Below are 7146 nucleotides of genomic sequence, written 5' to 3'. Positions count from 1 at the left end.
AACGCCGTTCACCACAACAATTTTGTTACTTCACTCTTCACCCTCTGTTCCAGATCAGTAACAAACCCATGAAATGAGCACAGCCCCCAGCACAGATCTCGCTGGGGTTCCCCGAGCGGCCCACCTCCACTCTGGAAATCAACTCTTCGCTCTTACTAGTTGTCCCTACCTTTTAGGTTATTATTTATCTGTACAAGGACCTTCATCTTCTGTTCTATGGCAGCTTAGTTTTCGTAAGTGAAAAACAGCATTTCAAGCTAACATAGAAACTTACAAGGTACTTGGGCAATTGTGAGGTAAAAAGTTCAGAATTTTACCCAAACTTCACATCTCCATCAGTATTTTTCCTGACATGTTTGCCTTTCCGAAGCCGTGAGTAAGAAATGGGAAGCACTCCTTTTAGCCAACACCACACTCACTAAAGCTGTTTTAGATATGGGAACTACTCATTCCTTACCTCAAGGACATTTCCAAGGATAATACCCTGTAAGGCACAAAAATCTTTCACTCAGCATTGATCTCCATACTGAACAAATGATGTGAGGCAGGTTTTACCAGAGGAAGGCTGTTTACCTAAAATACTAATTTGAACACCTGTAGCTAATTCAGTAATAATAGGAAAGACATCTGGTGTTTTAATGCTTACCTTGCCTGCCACATTCAGCTCAGAATGTATTGTTTCCAGCTTGCCCAATTAATACAAACTTATTAGTTATAAATAATTGCTAATCTATGAAGAGAAGAAGGAAGGAATAATCCAACACATCAACAGCATTATAATGTTTTGGCATTATATATACTGATAGTATGTACGTAAATTTTAATTTTTAATAACAGCTTAAAGTTGGATATAAATTAGCTTTATCCTTCCTGTCTGTTTTGTGATGAATATTAAAAGTCCAAATATTTGAACTCCTGTCACTAAGAACATAGGGTGGAATTCCTTTACCCCATTTTTAGTCAATTAAATGGACATGTCAGGATAGGAAGTTCATCCAAACTTCCTCATCTGCTGGTAGAAATAAATTGCTGCAAAGTAATTAATGCTGTCAGAAACCAATCAGGCAATGAAATAAGTAGCTTGGGTGTGCCACCTCGCCTCGAGATACCCAAAATGAAGTGAGACATATCACGTCCTTACTGCTGTGGGATCATTCAGGTGAGGGAATATGTTTTAGTATAAATAAGCAGGTGCTGCACAAATTGAACTTCTGTTTAAAGTGCGCTGCAATTCTATGGAATGTACTTTGAATTTAAATAAGTGTTATCAGGTATATTCCTCCCACTATTTAAGCTCAGGAGAGCACTTCTATGATGGTTGGTGATGAAAAGGGAGATGTTTATGTGCAAGCAAAGCAAAAGATCTCATGATACTAAGAAGTGAAGATCAGTAAAGACTATAATTAATGGAATTAACATTCTTCATTCTGTGTTTTTGTGGCGGTAAAATAGGACATCTAGGAATAAATGCTGTATACACATTTAAACTTTTATTTCATCTTTATGTTTCATCTTGATTGCTTTAAAAAAAAAAAAAGTTTATGCAAAGCACCAAAAACCCTCGTATTTTGCCCACTTTTGGTTCAGTCAGAGAATTTCACTGCCAGGGAAGACAGCTTTGCTGCCTTTTTCAATGTTGTGGAAGGACTGAAAAAGGATCAGCATTTTTCAGAGGAGTTGCCCTCTGAAAAATTTTGCCTGTCTTGTTTGTGCTAAGAATGGCAGCAACCAACTTCAGACAGACTTTTCCTTTTTCTGAGTCACCTACTCCTCCCTTAGTCCCTTTTGCTCAGGAATGGAAAAGTAAATACCTATCTTACTGCTGGCCCACAGTTTATCAGGCTTGTAGGAAGACTTTTTGCCTAAATGGAAATGTGTATAACTACTGAATTATCCATTTTTACAGAATATTTCTGTCAAACACTATATTGTTTGGGGATACAGTGTCATCCTTTATGATAACATATCTACAGACTACATATTTCTCAAAATGACTGCAAGCTCCTGATTATATTTCCACCATCACTCCCATTTGTGGGGAGGCAGGAGACTGCTGGTGTCACAGACCTGCTCTCCAGCACATTCCAGAGTACATTGAGAGCAGCTGAATTAAACAAGACTTTTGAGGGGATTGATACTGGCTAAGGCTGGTCCAATTCAAAGGGACTGTATCAAGTTAATGACTATTTGAATATAAATTGAATCATGCCGAAGAAGAGATATTTTTATAGTAGAATGCTATAAATTGAAGAAATCTTAACATTGAATAAAATGCTAAGAATCTTGCTTTTTGGACCGGATTCATCTGTGGAAGCTACAGCAGGCTGCAGACCCAGACGTTCTGGGAAGAAGAAGCTATGATGTGGACATCAGCCTTTGCCTGACTGCTCTAACTGTGGGAGGTACCTCGGCGTGGGGAGCAATGATGCCTCACGTGTTCCTGGTAGCCTCACCTCCAGCGAGTAGGAAAAACTGGGACGCAGCCCTCTCTTATTTGATGTGACATACATTATAGGTATTTTTGCTAATACCTGGGGAATTCGGAGCGATTTCACATGCTCAGACGTAGAGGGGGGAAGCATGGCTGTGTGTCGACATTTGTGAACGGCGGCAGAAAGCACTCCCATCGGTGTGGGGCGGGAGGAGTTACCTGGCCAACCTTGAGCTCTCCAGCTGCCGCCACTGCACTCTGGATCTCAGCATACTTCAGGAGGGACCTGAATCCTCTGAACTTATGCAGAGGGGGTTTTTTGGGGGAGGAAAGGGGTATAAACTGTTAAGTGTCTTTTTGTTGCTTTCTGTGCCTTTCCTTCCTTAGATACTTGTCTCTAATCCAGAGCTACTAATGTCTTCTGCCAACATCCACTCAGGATAAATTCCCTTTCTGCCACATTGTTAGCACTTTCTAGCAAAATCATGACTCAGGACTGTAATTCCTTGCTGTCTTTTGCTTAATTATAATTAATTAATTAATATAGTTTTATTTTATTTTATTTTATATATTTTATTAAAATTAATTAATATATTTTGCTTAAATATATCTCAGGGAAGCAAATGAAAATGTTCTTCCACACCTGAAAGTTTGTGCACTGGTCTGGCATCAGTGATAAAAAGATTTTTTCCAGCTAGCTTTCTATTTTGTTTCTTTTCATTGCTCTTGTTGAGGCTTACAATTATAGGAAAACTGTTTAGTTCTTTTTGACTATGACAGGCTGAAATAAATATGTCTGGAAACAAGTATTCCTTTTTAGAAAGAGTCTTTGAAGTCTTTGCGTCTAGTAAATGGGCTTCATTTAATAGCCAGGAGAGTTTGAAAAGGGATCTTCTCATGTTTGCAGTCAGTGGAATATTATTTTACTGTTATGTTTTAGCAACATCTAGGTCCTAGCCAGCAAAGATACACTGAAGGAGCCAAGCAGAATCAGACTGTGCTGTGTCCTCATGCTATAGCTGTGGTGAATACCACAAGCAGAGTTTTACCCTTGCTGTGCCACCCAGGCATAAGGCAGCAGCTAAGCTGAGAACCTAATACCATCCTTGTTTCTAGTCACATCCCTGAAACCACAGTTTTACCTGGCGCTGCTGCTGATATACATCTGTCTAAACATAAAGAACAAAAGCAGAAGTAAGCTTTTTATTCTTTCTTGGTACCCTTTAAAATTTTTGAGTCTCAGTAAGCCAGCCAAAGGGTAAAACTTCAATTTTTACACACAATTCTGATCTTTGATCAAAGCAGCTAATCTGTTTTACAGGCAAGTGTAGGTGAAACAGTTGCCAAGGCACATTAGACTATTACAGACACAGTTTAAGCGTTGTCTACAACTTCCTTCTTGAATTAGAAAGAATCACAGTCCTGTTTGTTTAGTGCCCTTTTCCAAATGTCACAATTTAACAAAACATAATCTTAGAAGATTTACTCTTCTAGGGAATAACAACACACAAGCAAGAAATCCTCTTTTACCTGTGTGGCCCTGCTCCTTATTTTTGCAGCCGTGCCAGTACGCAAACATCCCTTACGCCTCATTTTCTCTGGGTAACCTAAGTGCCTCTTTTACTTTCTTTGTCAGGGACCTAGAGCACTAGCGTAACTCCAGCTGCATCACAGTTTAAGGCAAACTGCCTCTCAAGCCCGCCTGAAGCTCTGCTTCGTCAGCATTGCTCTTTCTGTCTGGAGGAAATATGGATGATACAAAAGCCTCAGAGAAGACTCCCAGGGACTGAAGTGTCTCCAAGACAATTTTTAAGTTGCACCTGAGAAACACGAAGGATAATAAGAAAGCAAACAAACCAGAAGCAAAAATATTTAATTAAAACATAAAAATACTAGGACAAAAAGAGGGCTTGTGCACTTAAGATCTAAATATGTCCCACCTCTCTGTTTTCCATGCAATGCTAGTTGATGCTAAATGCGTCTTCCTCGTATTTCCCCAGAAAAATGACATTTCCTATTAATAGTACAAAAGAAACACAATTCTACAACTGTAGTATTATCAAATTCTCCTAATATTAATCTTCTTCACTTTCCACCCAAGTACTTTAACAGGTTATGTTAGTAAGTATCTGAATGCACCTATGTTGCAACAATAACGAAGGAGCTATTTGAAAGGTATTTTGCCTTTGGTGGAATACAAGCTACTAAAATTAATTAATTAGTATTAACAACACTAGATATGATGCCATCTCCAAGCTGGAAACATGCCTTTAATTTACAAAGTGCCTGTGATGAGAATTTATCCCAACAATGCATCAGCTGCAGTTATGTGTGGTTGAAGTCACCTAGGTTTTACATTGTGAGAAATGTACCACAATTCCCAAATTATGTAGGTTGTTCCTCGTGTAGGAATTCTGTCTGTTGCTTCTGCTGATATACAACAAACTTGTTTCTTATGTAAAATAAATGATATTTATTTTCCTGATTCTTACTTTAGTTATTGCAGTGGCTTCTGACTCATATAAAAGTATGTGCCTTCTTTGGAAAGGAGATTGTAAAAAAAGTAGAAATTGAAGGAAATAATTAGAAAGCCACTGTAAAGTTTTGCATAGCAAGCAATCAGCTGTTATGAAATTATATATTAAAGAATTATATATATTAAAGAAACACCATCAGTTTACCAGGTGATAAACATCTGCATAAGGAAAGTACAGTCCTATGTAATATGGCTTAAATATTGAAGGGAAATAATTTTCTCTTAATTTCCACTCCTGCATGGGCCACAGTGTGGGCACTCACCTCGTGCATTCGAAGGCATAGTTAGAATCATGGCTCTTCTCTTAATTGACAGATGTTAATTTATGTGAGGACTCTCAGATTTACCAGTTTAGCAGTTAGGGCACTGCTATTCCTTCAACTTGCAGGGAGGAGTAAGCTGTAGATAAACGAAGGACTTCAGATAACAAAGTAGACATCAGGTCTAGCCTGATTTCCTACTTTAAGTTTATTTGCTGTCAAACTCTTAAGTAGTTTTCAAAGACCTTTTCAGGACTATCACACTCTCTGGCTTCTTTCAAACTCTTTTCATATTCTGGAGGAGTATCTATCTTATTCCTTATTTCCTGTTACCTCCTAGCATATCATCCCAGGCAGACAGGCAACACTGCTGACTCCTGAGCCAGCTGTACCTAGCCCACTCTGTTACAGAAAAGCAGGTATCTTTATGTGTGTTAATGTAAAAGAAGAATATATATGCTTGGTTTGGCAAGAAACTTGTATTTCTTTTAACTATGGGAAACCAAAAAAAGTGAGAAAAGAAGCATTAACTACTGTTTTGGATAGATGTTTTTAACATACTTCTTAAAATATAGTATATGTTGCTTAGAGAAATTTCAAGAAATTTAAATCTTTTGGGGAAACTACTTTCTGATACACATAAGCTAGCAGCTACAACCATACCATTCATATTTATCCCCCTTTTCGTATTTAATTATGTATGTGCTCTCCTTCAACACTAGACTAAAATCCCTCGTATCATTCTTTATAGGACAGTTGAATTTTATATACATTCTGTAATGTCAAAAACTCAAGAAGCACATTAAAGTGTATTATGACTGAGCTGAAAATTATATTAGGTCTTTCCTGCCAAAATGAAAAACAAAGAACCAAATTCATAACATCTATTTTAGATATACTCATCTGGTGATAAAGTGCCCTGAAAGCTTAGCCTTAGCAGGGCACATCAGTGCACCTTTACTGACTATACAGTCAAAAAGAAGAGTAAAAAAAAAAAAAAAAAAATTGCAATATAGGGAGATGCCTACAGCTAATCCACGGGCAACGCTGACAGCATCTGAAGAGCTACAGAGCTCTTAGTGTTTTACTGTCTTAAAACATGGAATTATTTCACAAAACTTGCATAGTTCCTAGTTACCAGGTAAGATGGGTTAGATAATGGAAGTTATCTGAATTTTATTCCTGGATGCTTTATCTGTTTGTGTGTCAACATCTGTGTTGTTTGTACCGGGCTCATTTACAAATGCTTCTTCTTGAAGGAGCTGAGGTTGGTAAAAAAATAAATCATTTAACAGTGTAAGTTATTTATTGAGTAATTTCTTCATATGGAACTGATTTGCCTGTACCTCATAAAATTTATTTGTAAGGCCATAAATACATGATTAAAAATGCTAACAATTTAAAAATGCTAACAGTTAGAAGAAAATTTTCAATAATGAATTTTTAAGACTTGTGGGTCTTTTGACTAAAGAATTGAGAAATGGAAGAAAGAAATCAAGAATAAAGCAACAGCTTCTGTCTTTATATCATCTTTTTGTCTCTCATGAGTGAAAAATAGAAATAATACATTGACATATGTTATGTCACTTATGCTGTTTTTTTGTGCTTCCAAGATTACGAATGTGGATATTGGAACAGCAAACATGTTTTCCCTGCGTGTCTAAACTAGTAGTTGTGTAGAACAATTTTATGAAGAAGTACCGTTAATTATCAGCTCGTGGCTTTGGTGGGATGGCAAGCAATGCTTCAAATGAAGAGCTGTTACAATGGTGCAGTGAAAAAAAAAATCACCTGAGATTTCTGAGTCTTCCTTCCATTAGACAGGAGGGCTGTCTTGGTATCTGGGGAATTCAGTTGACCCAAAGTAGACATCTACATTGTACCCACATGCAGACACAAGATATGTAGGCTCCCTTTAA

Source organism: Phaethon lepturus, unplaced genomic scaffold, assembly GCF_000687285.1.
Source record: "Phaethon lepturus isolate BGI_N335 unplaced genomic scaffold, ASM68728v1 scaffold52542, whole genome shotgun sequence".
NCBI lineage: Eukaryota > Metazoa > Chordata > Aves > Phaethontiformes > Phaethontidae > Phaethon > Phaethon lepturus.
The sequence above is the reverse complement of the archived record's forward strand: the minus strand, read 5'-3'. Positions refer to the sequence as shown.